Below are 17,657 nucleotides of genomic sequence, written 5' to 3' on the forward strand. Positions count from 1 at the left end.
TAAATGCCTCAGCATGGCTGCAAGTCTAATCATTGAAACAAGTAAAAGAAATATATTTAAAAAGAATGCAAAGTTAATTGAAATACTTAATTTAAACACTCAGTTCTCAAAATCATTTTAATTACACTTATGTATTGCTTCGGGAATAATCTATGCACATTTCTTACACTTCTGAATGTATAGGGATCGAAGAATCAGTAAAATACCGGAGAAAATATTGCATTACATCCCTATGTTCTGAGTTCAAATTATGTCGAGGTGACTGCCTTTCTTCTTTCTGAAATCGATAAAATAATGTACGCCTTTCTATCACCTCTATGAAGTCTATGTGTAGTTTATCAGATTGCTAGAAATAGCAGTCAAGTCTTCTTTAAACTTCTCTTCACTATCCTTAGAGAAGGAACACATTGGTAATGTAGTCCTAGATGCACAATGTCTCTATAAGATGGAATGATCATAACTGGAACTCTTTCAATCGAATATATGAAGAATAAAGGGCTAACTTTGAAGTTCTATATAAAAACATTCGCGGTCGTCTGCCAGTTAGAAATATTACTCCATGCTGTCATAGCTTCTTTCTTTTTTTTTTTTTTACTTTGTCCTCGTGTTATATATGGATGTGCGCGTGCGAGAGAGATGACATTCTATCTATTTTGTTTTGCTCGTGTTGGTCTGGTTTCGCAGTTCCTTTGTATTTCAGATTACATTTACCAAGAAAAATATTTCAAAAACAATATTTTCCCCTCCCCCAGTCTAAATGTTTTGACAATGTGAAAGAAAAATAAAAGCGCTCAACTCGCCATCTTTATTCCCGTGAGAGACGTGGTGGTGGTAAGGGCTCTATGTAGCCATTCAACCAGCCAAATTTTTCTCCAAATACCACTTTACTGTCATAACAGGGCACACGTTGACTAACACGATCTTGAGTTTCTTGCATACAAAGAAGAGACTGGATTTTCCCGGCTGGAATGCAACATAAGTCTCCACGATCAAGGTTGACAATAATACCTTCCGTGAGGCAACGGGAAAAACCTCCGGGTGATCTCTAGAAATAGCAGCCAAATCTCTTTATAATCACAACCGTCTTCAATAGGGAGAGTCCCTAAATACACCACTTAAATGACGGGATAGTCACAGCTGGATCGCCTCTGATCATCGTAGATCAAACCGAAATTAGGTGAAACAACAATTCCATCATCAAAAACCAATGAAAAAGCCTCTACTGCTACTCGACTTGCAAGAAACTGCAGCCAAGTCTTCAAATCACATATCCTCTTGAAAGAAGAACACGTTTAATAGCGTCGTTGATATGTAATTCCTGAAAGAAGAACATCTTTGATCAAAGATCTGCTCAGTTAGGACTAACCTAGGGTTAAATAACAACAACAACAACCATTAACATCAAAGAAATACGAGCGTTGACAAACGAAGTGACAAATAATGATGACAAGGAAAAACCTGTGAGGGAAGAGGCGGATCCTGATAGAGTGACAGACAGACAGGTGGGCTGTACCAACATAAATTGATAGGCGTGAATTAAGCTGGTGACATCCTCCTCGCTTTAAATTTCTCGTGTTTTTTTTTATAATGCAATCGTTTATCGTTTATTTTTTTTTACTTGTTTCAGTTTTTTTTAAAGCTTGGTACCTATTCAGTTGGTTTTTTCTGCTGAACCGCTAAGTTATGGGGACGAAAACAAACGGTGGTAAAGGACAAAAACAAAGATACACATATAGACACACACACTCACAGACACATACTTTACATACTCACACGCACACACACACACATGTATATAATGCATATAAATATATCTTACATATAATACAACGTAATGCGTGCCCTCTCGGTCCTGCTGGTAGAGGGAAACTGAAACAACACATGGAGTGGGAGTGAGTGACACTCAGAGTCGCTAAATGCAGGCGAACTGTAATAAGAGGTTTTGGTCGACTTTGCCTTTCATCCTTTCGGGGTCGATAAATTAAGTACCAGTTACGCACTGGGGTCGATGTAATCGACTTAATCCCTTTGTCTGTCCTTGTTTGTCCCCTCTGTGTTTAGCCCCTTGTGGGTAGTAAAGAAATAGGTATTTTAATCAAAATAAAATTGCAAATTTTTATCGTACATTATATTTAATTTATCAGTTTCATACCCACACACACGTATATAAATATAAGAAACTGAATACTAAACTCTTTTGTTTTCAAAATATTATCGTCTGCATAACGATTTTATAAGAGCATACTTACACAAGTGTGCCCCCAACTTTGTTTCCTTGTAACTCCCAGAAGAATGGATATTTTTTAATGAAAATTTTCAAATACACTCCAGATGGTATAGATTCCGGTTATATCGGAATTTATTGGGGGAAAAAATTCTGTGAATGGGGAGAGGAGTTTCGGAAAATTCACATATGTCAGATTTGTTTCCTTATAACTTTCTGTTGTGTGAACGCCCCCAGACGATGAAGTAGGTTAGCCCAATACGTAGATATAGAGGGAGTGGTCTAGACGTCGGGAGTGGAGAGTAGAATAGAGTAGAGAGGGGTTGAGCAGAGGTCATCCGAACGTGCGACATAACACTTTCAGAAAAATTGATATCTTTTCTATGAAAATTTCTACAAATAGCTCTGAGACTACGTAGGTTACGATTATATTGCAATATAATATAAATAAAAAATAAAAAAACCAAGAAAAAAGGTTGGCTCGCACCACATACATACTGACATCACTATATCTACAAAATAAAACTTGAAATTTCGAAAAAAATTGCGATATACGTCAGTGTGTATGTGTGTGCTCACTATTTTTCTTTCAGTTACCCGTCTATGAAATTTACTCACGCGCCTTTGGTGGACCTGGGACTAATGATAGAAGACACTTGCCGAAGGTGCGACACAGTGGGACTGAACCCAGAATCATATGGTTAGGAAGCGAGCTTCCTACCACACAGCCATTTTTGCGGCTATGTATGTATGTATGTAGGTATGTGTGTGCGTGTGATTTTTCTTTGTGTTTAAATTGCTAACAGAAGAACAAGACTTTTTGAGTTAAGAGAGTTCCCGGTGTTTGCAAATATGCATCTACTAACGTAAGAATCTCACATGGAAAACTTTTGTAATGTTTTACAAAACTCCACTGTGCCACAAATAGATTAGATTTGGAGAAACCCAATCTATTAGTGTATTTACCGCTGGATGCAGTATTTTGGTACAATATGTCGCCCCAATCAGGACAGGCCGAAGAGTCAGTGTCACACAGTGATAGTCAGATACGAATGGCGGCATGGGCAGCATCCGAGTAAACCATCAGAATGCCCTGTGGAAAAAAGAGGACCTGCCTTCATGCAGGTTGGACATGAAGTCTGGGTCAAGCCCCTGAAGGCACAGTGTACATCTCAGAGGAACAGTAACGGCTGTTAATTCCAAAGATAACGTCTCTGTGTGACACTGACTCTTCGGCCTGTCCTAATTAGGGCGACATTATTGTACCAAAATACTGCTTCCAGTGGTAAAATGCATCCCCTCTCCGCCGTGGTTTTGATTGTTCGATGATGTCTTTCCACAATACCATTTTCACTCGACTTGTATGCTGTTCTAAAGAAGGGGGTGCACGTTCCACTTATCAAGTATCTCCCTCAGTGTCTTCGAACGAAATGCAGTGCCGTTGTCAATCAGCAATTTGTCCACAGGACCCAGCTCCAGGAACAGCTCATTCAGGATACGTGCAATCTCGTCTGCAGTGCTCGTCTTCATTTCCCTCCAAATCGCCATCCACCCGGCCTACCGTCGACCATCGAGAAATACGTCTCCTGCCCGTAGTGCGTCAAATCCATCGCCAATAGTCTCCAGTTGTGCTCTACCAAGTTGTTTCCCTGCTCATGCACACCCTGCACATGACACCCCTGCATCACCAAACGAAATCACATCTCCACCAACACTGACACCTCCAAGGCAGTTGATCACGTCCATGCCCATCACCATGTCAATTCCGTCTACCACATAGTCAATCACAATCGCCCCCAACCTCAGTACTGTGTGCCGCACTGCTATCTCCACGTCGTTGCTACCCTTACAATCTTATTTCGCTGCCGTCCACCGCCTGAACACTACTCGGCCCCTTCTATTTTCATATCATCCTCAGGGTCACGAGAGACGTCATACAGTCCATATCCATGAGGGCTTTGAGTGCTTTTGCCCCAACCAAGACTGCAGCTACGAGCGCCTCTACTTGCTTGCGGGGGAAGTTTGAGAGACAGCAACTTCCTCATGGCTTTTTCCCTGGCTGTAGTTTTGAACGATATGCCCAGTCTGCTTGCACCGGTAGCAAACAGGTCCAGGTTTCGTCTCCGCGCAGTCCCTAGCTATGTGCGGTGCCTGGCACTTGAAGTCCCGATCCATGAACGGTCGCTGTCGCTCCACAACAGTTTTCTTCCCCTCGTTCTTCACCGGTCATTGCACTATGCCGCAGGCTTCGACAGCTCATCCCATCGCCACATTTTTTTTTTATATTGGTCGGGCTTGTTGTTGCGTCCTAGATCCATACTGATTAAACAGAAACTGTCGAAGAAATTCAAACTATAACCATTGTGTGTTTTAGACATCGTTCTTCTGAGAATCCCCTATCCATTTGCTCTATGACTGATGAGTTTTAGTCGTGTACATCCGGTTGTATTTTCAGAAAATGTATCGGAGACTTTATTATCTAGCGTGTCTTTTTTTATTTTAAGAGGGTAATGTGTGGTTGAAAAGAGATATGGCTGCTATTTCCTAAATTGAGCAACTATGTATAGCTTTTGGTTTTTGTTGTTGGAGTTGTTTGTTTTTATATAGTCCTTCATCGCATGGCTAAGACAATAACAGAAATTGAGACGTACTTCAACACATGTACTTATTAATGTACTAGCAGTATCGCCCGGCGTTGCTCGGGTTTGTAAGGGAAATAACTATAAAGCATTTTTAGAGAGTTATAGCCAAAAAATAGCAAAAGAAGGGAAAAAAATGATGGTAAATTTTTTTTTGAGATTTAAAAAAGGTGGAGTTGCGTCCCCTAGACAGTTTGTGGTTCGTGTTTCTGATTCTCGACCCCATGTCGAATTTATCGATTTTTTTCAGAACTGGGGGAACTTTTCAAAATTTTCGCTGCGTTAGTTTTGAATTATGACATTGGGCTATGTGTGTGTCAAGTTTCATCAGAATCGGTTGAAAGCCGTGGTCAGGGTGAGGGTACAAGCAAACAGACACACAGAAACACGCACAGACAAACTGCCGTTTATACAGAGAGAGATGTATGTCATTATTTAGTTTTATTTCGAAATTTCATACCAATAGAAAAAAAAGCCGGTTTCTAACCTAGATCCAAGGCGCCTTCATTGGAATTTCAACATCATCAGGATATGTATGTATGTATGTATGTATGTATGTATGTATGTATGTATGTATGTATGTATGTACGTACGCACGCACGCACGCACGTACGTTTGTACGTAGGTACGTACGTACCGCACGCAAGTATGTACGTACGTATGTACGTACGTATGTATTATATATTTGTATGAATGCAAGTTCGTATGTACGTACGTACAGAGTCTCTCAAAAAATGGATACACACATTGAATGATTATTAAAGTCAGTATTTATTAGAATACGTTTCATTTTCAAAATTTAATAGAATCTATGGACAAAATTTTTTTTTTTTTTTCATGAAAGCCAGTTTTCAGACTGATGATTGTTCTGTCCCACAAAGCATTGTTGGTGACAAAGCAAATGGAATCAAAAACATCAAGATATATTTCATTCAGTATTTGCGTGCATTCTAGTTAAATGGCTGCCCTCAATTTGTCAAATGTTGCCAGTTTTGTACTGTAAAATTAATTAAGTATCCTCATGACAAAAAAAAAAAAAAAAGTTTAGTGGTGCTAAGTCCAGTAAATGTAGAGAATATTCTACTGACCTCTTTGTCTAATCTACCAGTTTGGTAAAGTCTCATCATGGCGGGCACTTGGGTTAATATAGAAGTGTGGAGGTGCCTCATCTTGCAAGAAATAAAACTCCACATCTTTGAAGTCCTCTTGAATGCTTAACATGATACATTGTGGCAGCATGTTCAAGTAAATGGGACGAGTCACAGAGCAATCAAAACAAGAATAGACTTGGTTAACTGTGGAGGTTAATTGAGTTAATGTACAAGGGGGTGCTGAACAGTTCCTGACTTTGGGTAAAAGACTTTAGAAGACAGAGAAACATGTCCAGGAAGTTACTACTGAGAATCGAATACTGTATCTCTCAAATTCTCAGCAGGAATTTAAGAGATACAGGGTTCAATACTCAGTAGCGCCTTACTTTTACCCGTCTTTTAAGAGTTACTCTTAAAAGACAGGAAAAGTTTTCTAAGCCGTTTTCACAGCTATTCTATGTTTGAGATTTACTTTATTTTATATATATATTTATCTTTTAATTGCTCTAGTCATTTGGTTGTGGCCCTGCTGAGGCACCATGTTGAAGAATTTTTAGTGGAATAAATCGATCGCAGTACTTTTCTAAGCCTGGTACTTGTTCTATCATTCTTCTTTGCTGAACCATCAAGCCACAGGGATGCAAACAAGCCAGCATTGGTTATCAAGCGGTGGTGAGCGGAACAAAGACACAAACACACACATTTATGTACGACGGTCTTCTTTCAGTTTCCATCTACTAAGTTGATCCAGACCTTTTTTTGAAGGTCATCACCGGTGACAAATGCTGGTGCTATGGAATTTACAGATGTGGAAGAGGTCAAAGAAAAAAAAAAAACCACGGAGGCATTAAAAGGCATCGCTTTGCAAGAATTTCAGCACTGCTTCAAATAGTGGAAAACACACTTGGACCGATGCATTGCTTCAAATGGAGAATACTTTGAAGGCGATAAAAGAGTAAACATGTAAAACTAAGTGAATAAAATAATATTGCGAAATTCCAGTCTCTTTTGAGTACCCCTTGTGTATATACATACATACAGACAGACAGACAGATAGATAGATACATGCATACATACGTTCATACTTACAAATATATGGGTGCATGTATGTATGCACTCACATATGTAATGGTATGTGGCCAAATGGTTAGAGTGAACTCACAATCGAAGGTCTTGGGTTCAATTCCTGGTCCAGGTGGTGTGTTGTGTCCTTCAGCATCCATGTCATTTCCCATTGCTCTTGTTCAATCAGCTGAAAACAGGTCTCACTTGTCTACTAGTGCAGGCCTCATGGAGGCAATGACTACAGACGAAGACCTCATGTATGTTTGTATGCAGTGTATGTTATTTTGGGTTAAAACCTCACTGTGTGTCACATTTGACAATTGCCTGGAACTAAACAATGCCTTGTGAGTGGAACCTGTGCATAAAAACTTCATAGAAACCTGTCATACATACCTATCAAAACTGGAAGTTAGAAAAATTTATTGGTATTCTCTATTTCACCATTACACATGTTTCATTTGCTAATAGGAATTACAGAGTTTTACATGCTAGATAGACATGTAAGGAATTTCTTATTAGAAATTCTTCAGACAGAGAAATCAATACATGTATACATTACATATATACATATATGCATGCATACATACATACATACATACATACATACATACATACATACATACGTACATATTTGCATACATATATACGTATGTATATGTATATACTCGTAAACATACATACATATATACATAAGCATACATACACACATGCATGCACATGTGGAGACATATAATCACCTATTTATACACATATCTATCTGTTTTTTAGGGCTTTTTGCTTGTTCTAACAGACACAAAGACACATTCTTCTTTCTGTATATATGAGGAAATAAGAATAATGATGAATATATAATAAAAAGAAATTAACATATTTGATATATGAATATATAATGCATAATAAAAAATAATTGGAGTAAAAGAAGAGGGGGAAGAAGGAAGAGGAGAAGGAGAGGGTGAGTGGATGAAAAAGAATATGATGTTGAAAAAGATGAAAGAGGAGAAGAAGAAGAAGAAGAAGAAGAAGAAAGTTAAAGAAGAAAAAAGAAAAAGATGATGGAGAAAGAAAGGAAGGAGGATGTCAAAGAAGAAGTCAAGGAAGAAGAAGAAGAAGAAGAAGAAGAAGAAGAAGAAGAAGAAGGAGAAGAAGAAGACGAATACAAGGAGAAGAAGAAGGAGAAGAAGAAGACGGAGGAGAAGAAGAAGAAGAAGGTTAAAGAAGAAAAAGAAAAAGATGATGGAGAAGGAAAGGAAGGAGGGTGTCAAAGAAGAAGTCAAGGAAGAAAAAGAAGAAGAAGAAGACTGAGAAGAAGAAGAAGAAGAAGAAGAAGAAGAAGAAGAAGAAGGAGGAGGAGGAGGAGGAGGAGGAGAAGAAGAAGGAGGAGAAGAAGAAGACGGAGAAGAAGAAGAAGGAGAAGAAGAAGAAGCCATTAAGGCCAACTAAACAGTTCAGATAACAGCGTAACTTTCATACATGAATGTGGCCCCCATTTTTTTTTTTTTTTGTTAATAAATGGAAGAATGTTGAGAATCTTCTTGCACTTTTCATCCCGTTCATTTCTGCATAATTAATTTCTTGTCTATCAGTCTCGTTTCATTTCTTTCCCATTGAATTAGGCCATCGATAAATAGCTGACCATCCCTGTCTAACAAAGGCGGCATTGAACTATCGAGGGAGATTCTGTTTAATAGACTGTACTGTCTCCTTGCATAAATGTTAGCTACTGTGATTGGGGTGGGGATTCATTACTCCCCAGGCAGTGGTCATGCTAGAAATAGCTGCTGGATATTCCTCAAAGCAGACCACCCTAATGTCTCAATAAAGGAGGATATATGTCTAGCAGATCATACATGAAAGATGAAATGTGCTCAGGGAAATGGCTTGGTCAAAGGTCTGTTTCATTAAGGTGACATGGGACCAAACAACAACAACACAGCATCATCTTTCCCCTCCCCCTCCTTTGCTTCTTTGATGTCCTCTTCCTCTTCTATCTCTTCCTCCTTCTTGTCCTTTTTGACATCATCTGTCTTGTCTTTTTCTTCTTCTTTGCCCTCCTCCTTCTCCTACTCCTCCTTGTATTCTTCTTTGGTGTCATCTTCTTTCTTCTCCTCCTTCGTCTTTTTCTTCTTTTACTTCCTCTGTCTCCTCCTCCTCCATCTTTTTATTCTTCTTCTTCATCCTCTTCCTTGACTTCTTCTTTGACATCCTCCTTACCCTCCTTCCTCTCCACCATCTTTTTCTTTTTTCTTCTTTAACCTTCTTCTTCTTCTTCTTCTTCTTCTTCTTCTTCTCCTCCTCCTCCTCCTCCTTCTTCTTCTTCTTCTTCTCCTTCTCCTCCTTCTTCTTCTTCTTCTTCTTCTTCTTCTTCTTCTTCTTCTTCTTCTTCTTCTTCTTCTTCAGCTGCTGCTGCTGCTGCTTCAGGAGTAATGTTTTATGGTTTCCAAATATAATTAATAAAAAAAAACAAACAGCAAAAAACATCATTTGATTATTGTAGGGGTCTGATGAAAGCTTTTGTTTCTGACGGCAGCACCAATTCCTTCTCCCCATTACCATTGCAGCTAACATCACCACCACCACCACAAGCAGCAGCAACAACAACAACAATAAGTGCAATTGTCAGCCTTCCAACTCTTTAATGATCACTCAACTATTCCGCCAACACCAAAACTAAACAGCTGGGACTCGAAGAAATAAAAACAAAGAAGGAAGAGAGAAGCGGAAACAAGAAGGAAGGCAGGTTAAGAAAAACATGGCGATAAAAGAACTACTGCTCCTTGTGTTGTTAATGCAGCTTTGTTGTCATAAACTATTGTCCTTTTGATGGTTGGTTATTATGCTGTTTCCATTGCATGGAAGTGGAACCATTAATATCCATATTGATTCTTCAGGCTAGACGTGATACAAGGCCAACTCTTCTGTAGGGAGAAACTATAGTTGAAGATTATATATATATATTATATATATATATATATATATATATATATATATATATATATTATATATATATAGATAGATAGTCAGACAGACAGACAGATATGTGTGTGTGTGTTCACATGCATATATATATATGTGACCGCGTGTGTACCGTTGGCAATATTTTTTCCTCTGTTTTCCCTTCTCTGGATCTTTCCTTCTCCTATGTTTCCGACAAAGAGCTCTGCTCAAAACGTTAAACACTCCTTCCTTTCCTTCCTAAGCATCCAATAATACTATATTTGTTCCACATCCTCACGTTGTTGTGTTTTTTTGTGCTTTCATGTTTGGATTAACTTTATGTCTGTATGTAAGTATGTATGTATGTATGTATGTATGTATGTATGTGTGTATGTATGTATATATATATATATATTATATATATATATATATATATATATATATATATATCGGTGCGATTGGTTTTGTTAAGCGCTGTCGAGTTTTACACTTCAGTAAATAATAATAATGGTATTTTTTATAAGCTTAAATTTATATAATGATCATCTTGCAAATGATTAAGGAAAATAGTCTAGTAATGTTGCATATAAGCCCTCGACAGAAAAAAAGTGTATATATATATTCTTTTATTCTTTTACTTGTTTCAGTCATCTGACTGTAGTCATGCTGGAGCACTGCTTTTATCGGGTCATCCCATAAGTTCTGTCCAATTTTACCTTTTTTAAAATTGAATGAAATTTAATAGTATCTTAGAATGTCTAATGGAATTAAAAATTATTATTTTTATGCATTTGTGTACATTTAAACTAATTAAATATTTTTTTACAGAATAATAGAATTAAAATTTCTTTGATTAAAACCCTTTCTAACATGGAAGTATCCAAAGAGCATTTGAGGCACATAATGCTTTATGAGTACAAAAAAGGAAACTCTGCAGCCAAAGCAACTCGAAACATACACTCAGTTTATAGGAAAGAATGCTTGAATGAAAGAACTTGTAGAAGATAGTTTGCAAAATTCAGAAGTGGAGATTTCAGCCGTGAAGATGAAGATCGAACAGGATGTCCAGTTGAGTTTGATGACAAGTGCCTTGAGGCATTACTTGAAGAAAATCCTGCATTATCAGTTGAAGAATTGGCAATAAAGCTTAGTTTAAACCACACAACTGTTCATCGTCATCTTCAACAACTTGGAAAGATTCCTAAACTTGGAAAAGGAGTTCCTCTTGAATTGTCCAAAGGCAACTGCAAATCCCGAGTTGACATTTGTTCTTCTCTCCATTCTCGCGAACTCATTTCACCCTTTTTGGATAGAGTTGTGACTGGTTACGAAAAATGTATCTTCTATCAAAATGTTAAAATCGTAAAAGGGAAAAAGCTCAACCTCAACTGAGAAGGGTTAAATTAAAAAGTAAATAAATAAAAATGATAGTAATGTAGTTCTATATGGAACAGCTATGTTGAAGTGGCAACAAGCATATATATATATATATAATATATATATATATATATATATATATATATATATATATATACATATATATATATAAATAAAAAAACATCCACCTAGACATCTATCCATCTAACTCGATGACAGAAATAAAAGAAAGCAAAATAAAGAATTAAAAATATAAATAATGCATAGATACATCTATTTGTATATGCATATATATATACACGCCCATTACATACATTCTCATCATTTATAAAATATGGAGATAGATAATACAATATGACGTAGTTAAATAGAAAAAAACAAAAAAATGATATACAGACATAACATTCTATACATTATATACATATTTTTTGTTTTATTTTGTTTAACTGCATCACTATTATATCTATTTCTGAATTTTATAAATGATGAGAATGCATATAAGAGGTTTGCTTTCCAAACACATGGTTTCAGGTTCAGTCTCACTATGTGGCACCTTGGACAAGTCTATTCTATTATAGGCTTGAGCTGATCAAAGCCTTGTCAGTGGATTTCGTAGACAAATTGAAAGAAACCTATCATATATACAGGGGGCCATGAATAGACTGTTGTTTAAATTATACAGAAATGAAAATAACACTGACATCTCATTTTAACAGCTATATTTACCTATATATATATGTATGTGTGTGTGTGTGTGTTTGTGTGTCTGTGTTTATCCCCCCAACATCGCTTGACAACCAATGCTGGTGTGTTTATGTCCCCGTAACTTAGCGGTTTGGCAAAAGAGATCGATAGAACAAGATAAGTACTAGGCTTACAAAGAATAAGTCCTGGGGTTGATTTGCTCGACTAAAGGCGGTGCTCCAGCATGACAAAATTGTTTTACTAAATACTTCATTATTTCCAAAATCAATCGCAACAAAAGCAGTGTATTTTGGAAGGAATAAGAATTGGAATACTGTGTCACTGCATGTTATAAGAAGCAGCTAAAAGAGTTGTAGACAAGAAAGGTATCTTCTTGTATGACATTGCCTTAGAAAATTAGTTGTCATTGTTCTTTCAGATTATTTCGGCATAAAAGACTGAATCTATTTATTAAGATTTGATAAAGTAAAAATGTGTAGTTACTACTAAATTTATCTTTTATGTGTTTTCTCAAAGAATTAAAGTTTCCATCAAATTCAGTTTTTTGCGATTAACTTTTATGTCCTGTTTTGCAAGTAATTGCAGCTATTATTATGTCCTGAACTGCTTGTAAACACAATTCAAAATGTATAATTGCTTAAGGTTAAAAAATCAGGAACTGAATCCTTTTCTGTGCAGAAAAGTTTAACCTAATTTTCCAGAACATCCTGTTTACACTATTTGTGTTTATTTTTTGTGTTTTATCTTTTATCTTTTACTTGTTTCAGTCATTAGACTGCAGCCATGCCTGGGCACCGCCTTGAAGGGTTTTAGTTGAATCAACCTAAGTAAGTTTTTCTTAAACCTGGTACTTATTCTATGGGTCTCTTTTGCCAAAACATTAAATTATGGGGATGTAAACACATCAACATCAGTTATCAAGTGGCGGTGGTGGTGGTGGTGGTTACAAACACAGACGCAAAGACATGCACACATACACACAGACATGTTGTGGTTGGCGTTAGGAAGGGCATCCAGCTGTAGAAGCTCTGCCAGATCAAGATTGGAGCCTTGTGCAGCCATCTGGTTTGCCAGTCTTCAGTCAAATCGTCCAACCCATGCTAGCATGGAAAGTGGACGTTAGACGATGATGATGTATATATATATGTTATAATTTAGAACAAACAGTAAAAAGTTGTCTTTATAATACTCAGAGTTTCAAATGTTGGAGCAAAGAGCTATGATGGATTCTCGTTGGCTGGTAATACAACAGACGCTATGAAAATCCATTGAATAAAAAGGAACTTATTCTAATAGGTAGAAAAAGGAGAAAAAAAAGATAAAAATACACGTTACCATATTCTCACAATACATAGACATAAACCTTCATGTTGTGTTGCATTGTGTGTAATTATGTTTTTAAAGTTTGGGGTTGAACTGAAACTAATTTTTACGTTATGTCTATTGAAGAGCTTCCTATATTTATGATGTATTGGAAAATATCTATCTGTAAGTGACAAGAAATATTTACCTATATTAAAGGTCACTTCAGAGAAGTAAGGGTGTGTGAACCAGATAATTTTCCTGTGTCTATGTTTTATTTTCTTTATTTCTGGCCTAATAGTAGGTGTGTAAGCTATTTCCTCTTTAAATCCACTAGCTTTAAGGGCATTGTTATATAATGGGGCAGCATTATATGATTTAACTTATTAAACAAAGTTCAACAAATTCATTCATATTTATGTAATGGAGATTAGATGTTAAAATGGATTATAGTTTTTATTTTTCATGTTGCTATACAATTTGTTCCATGCTAAAAGACTCAGATAGTCGTAAATAGAAAATCATAAATTTCTACTCATCAATAACTGATATAAAAACTAAAAAAGACATTAAAAGTACATAAATTTTCTCTTAGTTATCATTTTGAGATTAGCATATTCATTCTTGCAGTCATGTCTATTTGAATCAAGGCTGAAAAAATATGTATTAAGTGGGTGCTAATATATGTAATATTAAAAACTGACATTCTGTCTATAAAATCCAATATATGTCTCTATTTAAAACTCCTTAAATGAATTTTATTGCTGGTCAAGCTGTATTTGTATGTATGTTGAGAAATTCCAAATAAGGAGGTATATGTATTTTCAAATACAAATTTAGTTTTAATTTAACTGTCAATTCTCCTTTCGATTTAAGATATTTTTAGAGAAAAAGGTGCTTAATAATGATATTGAAGAATAATTACTGGTTTATAATATATATAAATTAAGTATTTATATATGACAAGCTTCTTTCAGTTTCAACTGCGTTCACAAGGTTTTGGTCAGAGTAGAAAAAAACCTTGTTTAAGATGCTATACAGTGGGACTGAGCTGGAAACCATGTGGTTGGGAAGCAAACTTCTTACCACACAGCCACACCTACATCTATATTGTGAGTGATTTTCTTTTTATTATTTTCACTTTTTATTATTTTCACTTAAAAATGTGTGACATGTCACTGCTGGACAAGTATATTATAAGTTCATCTTCACTGTTCTAGAGTATAGTCAATTACTGTGTCTCCAGCTCTTCTCTATCAATTGACATCTATCTTATTAGCCTTAACCCTTTCATTACCATATTTATTTTCAGATGCTCTGTGTGTCTTTCAATTATTTTAAATATAACAAAGAATTTTGTAAAATAACTTAGTTGTCATTAAGCTAGTGTTAGGAACATAAATTGTGACTCAGGTTCGCTGGAAGATTTTAATTCAAAACTTATGAAAGCAAGACATTTGTACTACAGAGCTAGAGGCAGTTTCAGCCAGGCTGGTAACGAAAGGGTTAAAAGGATGAAAGGCAAAGAGGACTCTAGCAGAATTTGAAATTAGAATGTAAAGAGATATAACTCTCTTTACTCTTTTTACTCTTTTACTTGTTTCAGTCATTTGATTGCGGCCATGCTGGAGCACCGCCTTTAGTCGAGCAAATCGACCCTGGGACTTATTCTTTGTAAGCCCAGTACTTATTCTATCGGTCTCTTTTGCCGAACCGCTAAGTGACGGGGACGTAAACACACCAGCATCGGTTGTCAAGCAATGCTAGGGGGACAAACACAGACACACAAACACACACACATATATATATACATATATACGACAGGCTTCTTTCAGTTTCTGTCTACCAAATCCACTCACAAGGCATTGGTCGGCCCGGGGCCATAGCAGAAGACACTTGCCCAAGATGCCACGCAGTGGGACTGAACCCGGAACCATGTGGTTGGTTAGCAAGCTACTTACCACACAGCCACTCCTGTGCCTTGCCACAAAATATTTTGAGTGACACACTACTGATATTATTGTCCTTCCATATGACATTTGGTAAAATTTAATATATTTTTGTAAATTAGTTTATCATCTGTGTAAAAATCTTGAATAAAGAATTACCCACCTCCACTAAACTTGGCAATTTTCCTACTCACTGTCAATACGTAGTTGCAACAATGTATATAATTGGGTGTTAAATTTACCCCCTCATTCACTACTAACTTCTATTCCTATTCCTAGTTTTGCATAATTTCCTAAGTCAGGTGGCGACTTCATTTGCATTTTAAATCTCATTTTAGATATTGCTCCCACAAGACGTCTATTTAATGTTCTCGTAATTTGTTTGCCTTGAGAATTGGCTTTTTCTCAAGCGATTGCATTTTGTAGCATGTATTAGACTTTCAGCTAATGCTGAAGCTGCACTTGGCTTGATACTCATCTAATTATGTTACATTAATCACAGATTTGGAGACATTTCAGTTTGTCTGTCAGCTTCTCTCTCTCTCTCTCATTTCTTCATCTTTTCTTTCTTCTTTCATTTCTATTCCTCACAGACATTATATAAGCATTTTATTTCCATTTGGATTGGCCATATGAAATATTGGTTTCAAATTTTGAAACAAGGCCAGCAAGTTAGGAGGAGAGATAAGTTGATTACATTGACTTCAGAGTTCAGCTGGTACTTATTTCATTGAAACTGAAAGGATGACCGACTTTGCCGTTCATCCTTTCAGGTTAGTGTGCTAACAATTCAACCAGTTTGCCACCTTTAAACCATATGAAATATTGATAAAGGGCAAGACGAAAATTCACCATACACCACTGTATCAAGGCACAAATATTATAAAGGAGTGCTATTGCAGTTGATCAACCAACAAGAGATAGCAGCTAAATTTACAAAATTCACACCTTGTCTTATGCTAGAAGTAGATCTGCTATGGTCTTACCTCTAAGAAATGTTCTCAAGAAAAATTTAGTAAACAACCAATAGTATACAATTTTACTGAACTTTCAAATTTTTATATGCTAGACCACTGGTGTGAAATTGATGTTAATTAAATTAATATCAAATTTCTCACCCTTATTTTAAATCTAAATTTAAATTAATATGTTCTCTAACCGGCAAAAGTCACTGCAGTAAATTATTTTCTGCAGTATCATTTTTTCTGATAGTTTAGCACGCCAAAACGAAGACATTTTTGAACAGTAACCACGAGTGTAATAGGTAGAACTATATACAGATCTGACTTCGTGCGGACATCCTAGTATATAGTTCTGCAAATTATATTTACTTGGACGGTCACACTGAAGATCTACGGGCATTTATGTAAGTAAAATTATGTAATATGTTAATAGTGAAACATGTATGTGAATAATCCATATTTTCATTGCTTTTTTTTTTGTCTTACTCCATTACGTTTTGGTTGTTTGCTAAATTTTTCTTGAGAACATTTCTTAGTGGTAAGACCATAGCGGATCTACTTCTAGCATAAGGGTTGTCCACATAGTGGTCATCCTTCTCATTTGTATATAATACAATTTTACTGAACCTTTAGATTTTTATATGCTAGACTATTGGTGTGAAATTCATGTTAAATTAATATCAAATTTCTCACCCTCATTTTGAATTTATATATATATATATATTATCTGAAATGTACAGTATTATATATCCATCACAGCTGATCCTACCAAATGGTTTTACACTAGGAATACAATGGAGTGTTAGGTAACAATCTGATTATATAACCTTACACTCATTAGATTTAGCTGATATTGTATTCCAGCATGAAACCGATTGGTAAGATCACCTGTGATGGATATATAATACTGTATATAATATATCCACTCTATTAGCAGATATATGAGTGCAGCTCTTCGCGGACGTATGAACTCTTAGAAGACTCACATGTATATACATATATGTGTGTGTATGTGTACACAAACATACATACATCTATATATATATATATTATATATATATATATATATCATTATAATCAAGGATAAAATCTATATAGGATTTTATCAAGTAGCTAGCATATAATAAACCATTTAGGTAAAAATTAATACAAAGTATATAATAAAATTGTGGCACAATAAAAGCACAAGTGTATGGTAAGTAGCTTGCTTCCCAACCACATGGTTCCAGGTTCGTTGCCACTGTGTGGCACCTTGGGCAAGTGTTTTCTACTATAGCCTCGGGCCAACCAAAGCCTTGTGAGTCAATTTGGCTGAAGGAAACTAGAAGAAGCCCATCGTATATATATTTGTGTGTGTGTGTGTGTGTTTGTCCCCCTGCTATTGCTTGACAACCGATGCTGGTGTATTT

Source organism: Octopus sinensis, linkage group LG14, assembly GCF_006345805.1.
Source record: "Octopus sinensis linkage group LG14, ASM634580v1, whole genome shotgun sequence".
NCBI lineage: Eukaryota > Metazoa > Mollusca > Cephalopoda > Octopoda > Octopodidae > Octopus > Octopus sinensis.